This window comes from Carlito syrichta, unplaced genomic scaffold (assembly GCF_000164805.1).
Source record: "Carlito syrichta isolate Samal-C Ts95f unplaced genomic scaffold, Tarsius_syrichta-2.0.1 Scaffold302298, whole genome shotgun sequence".
Classification (NCBI taxonomy): Eukaryota; Metazoa; Chordata; class Mammalia; order Primates; family Tarsiidae; genus Carlito; species Carlito syrichta.
The window spans coordinates 167156-170132 of record NW_007246394.1 but is presented as its reverse complement, the minus strand read 5'-3'; positions in this window follow the sequence as shown (position 1 = coordinate 170132).

Here is a 2977-nt window from a genome sequence, read left to right as displayed (position 1 = left end):
CGGCCACCGCAGCCTCGACCTGCTGGGCTCCGGCGATCCTTCCGCCTCAGCTGGAACTACAGGCGTGCACTACCACACTCGGCTTAATTTTTGATTTATTGCAGAGATGAGGTCTCGCCAAGTTGCCCAGGCGGGTCACAAACCCACGGGTTCAGGCAATTCACTCACTTCAGCCTCCCAAAGCGCTGGGATTACAGGCTGAGCCAACGAGCCTGGCTGAGGTTGAACTAGTTTATATCTCCACCAACAGTATATGAGAGTTCCATTTTTTCCATATCCTCACCAATGTCTGTTGTTCTTTGACTTTTAATGATAGTCATTCTGTCTGGTGTAAGATGTCTCAATACAGTTTTAATTTGCATTTATCTGATGATTCATAATGTTGAGTATTTTTTCATCATTTGTTGGCACTTTTGAGAAGTGTCTATTCATATGTTTCATCCACTTTTTGATGGACTTTTTTTTAATGTAGAGCTGTTTGAGTTCATTGTAGAAGCTGGGTATTGGTCCTTTGTCTGAGGCATAATTTACAAATATTTTCTCCCATTCCATAGGTTTTCTGTTCACTATGTTGATTATTTCTTTTACTGTGCAGAAGCTTTTTAGTTTAATGAAGTCCCATTTCTCTATTTTTGGTTTTGTTACTTTTGTTTTTGTGGTCTTCATCATGGAGAGTCTTCATCATCCTCTTTGTTCAGAAGAGTTTTTCCTAGGTTTTCTTATAGGAATTTTACAGTTTCTGATTTTATGTTTAAAACTTTAACCCAACTTGAGTCAATTTTGCATATGAGGAGAGGTAAGACATATGCACCTCAAAGGGAAATACCACCTGTGGACAGGGTAGGTACTGGGAGACCACACCACCTTTGGGGACTTTTGAGGACATTTTTCATCCTTAATAGGGAGGGTGGGGCATGGGGCTCATGTCATTTTTGGTCAAAAACCGCTGAACACTCAGAACAGTGTAGGCAGGTTGTACAAATAAATTACCTATTATTGAAATGGGCAAATGTATTGAAAGAATCTCCCCCCAAAAAATTCACTGAAGTCAAATGCAACCTCTCACAACAATGCTAGGTGGAACAATGATGCCGATGGGTTCCTAGATCACTTACCTAGTGGGGGAAGTCAGTACCTATCCAATGCCTGGCCTGTACCCACGTGGTATAAGGCCCCATTACCTATTCAGAACCCAGCTAATGTGAGGCCATACTACCTATCCTGGCCCCAGGTGGTGAGGGACCCCCATACTTACCCTGTGCCCAGGTGGTATCGGCCCTCAGTACCTTTCTTGTCCCAGGTGGTGTGGACCCTGTAAAAGACAATAGATGATTCATTTTCATAAAATGGAAAAAAGTCTGCTAACATAACCAAGAGCATGTACTCAGAAACAGATGTTAGTAAAGACTTGTTAGAACAAAGGAGAGCATGGTAACAGCCACATTGGGGAAATGGAACTTACTCAGAAATAAGGAAACTCAAACCCTCCAATCAAATAGTAACATGTACTTATTTTAAACTTATTTGAACTAAAAACCCCTTAGATGATGTCTAGGAAAGATTGTGACCCCACAGTCCTCAGTCAACGTGGAACCAGGGGAGGGACCTGCACACTAGGGAATACATTTCCTGCTGTAACTGCTCTGGTGTGCCTGCACACCAGACACCTGATCTTGCAGGATCATCATTAAAGTCTCACTTCTGCTGCACTCCACATCTCTGTGTCCATCCTTTGATTTTGGATGGGTGAGATTGTTTCTCACAATTTGGGGTCTCATCCAGAATTGTCTTCATCTGTGGGAGGGGAACCCCAGCAGAGGGGAAGACTCATCTCACCCAATATTGGGTGGCCTACTCTGCTTGTGCATCTTGGCTGTTCACAGGAATGCAGATAAGCCTGAGACTATTGTTCCAGAGCCAGCGGAAGCAATACAGGGGGAAAAAAAAGAGCAGGCATTGTGGCAACCCAATAATCTTCTGCACAAGCTAAGGCAGGAAAACTGGCCAGAAATTCTCAGAGGCTGAGTGTGTGTGATTGAGATGTATCCTAGATACAAAGCGAGTGCAGATTATTGACCCACGGTTCCGTTCTGCGAGGAACATGGCTGGGGACAGACGAAGTAAGTCCTGATAGGTGCAATAAACTTCCATTATGGGTGGTTGAGTACCTCAGAAGGGGGTCAGAAACTAGACCACTTGCCTGGTAACCTGGTAACCAAGAATGGGAAACAAAAATTCTAGGCCTAGGCAGAAAGGGAAGGGCACTCAGGAGGACTGCCTTGGAACTCCCCCATATAGTCCACTGGGGTGAATATTAAAGTTTTAGAAGGACAATCCCAGTGCTAAAAAGGAAAAAAAAATTTTTAAGGAAAATCAGAAAATAATAAAATTTGGTTGCTTTTCTGGACCAAGGAACCAATCCATTAACCATCGATTTTCTGGCCACAAATTGGCTCAGAGGAGGATGGGCTTTGTCAGACTTTGGTTCTCCGTGTAAATGATTAAACCCTCCAGTTCACTGGAGCAGAGAGACTATGCACTCTGCTAGTTGCCAAGGGCTCTCCCCATGTCTCCCCTCAGAACACAAGAAGGGGAACAATCTGAGCCTCCAGAAGAAAAAGAAAAACCTTGGAATCCTCTCTCTCACATTTCCTCTCCTTATAACCCAGATCTGAGGCTCAGGAGGGTCAAGAGCAGGGGAATCAGACAGACAATCCTGATCCATCTGAGGTTCAGAGGCCAGGACTTCTTGCCCCCAAGACCTTAGGAGATAATTGGAACAACGGAAAAAGGATATAAAAAGCTTCCCCTTTCCTCCTGGAGGTTCAGATGGGGGCCTCAAAATGTTCCCATTGAGGGAAGTTCCTTTAAGACAAGGAGAAGCCGGGCTCGGTGGCTCAGCCTGTAATCCGGCGCATTTGGGGGGCTGAGGTGAGTGGATTGCCTGAGCCCATGGGTTCGAGACCCGCCTGGGCAA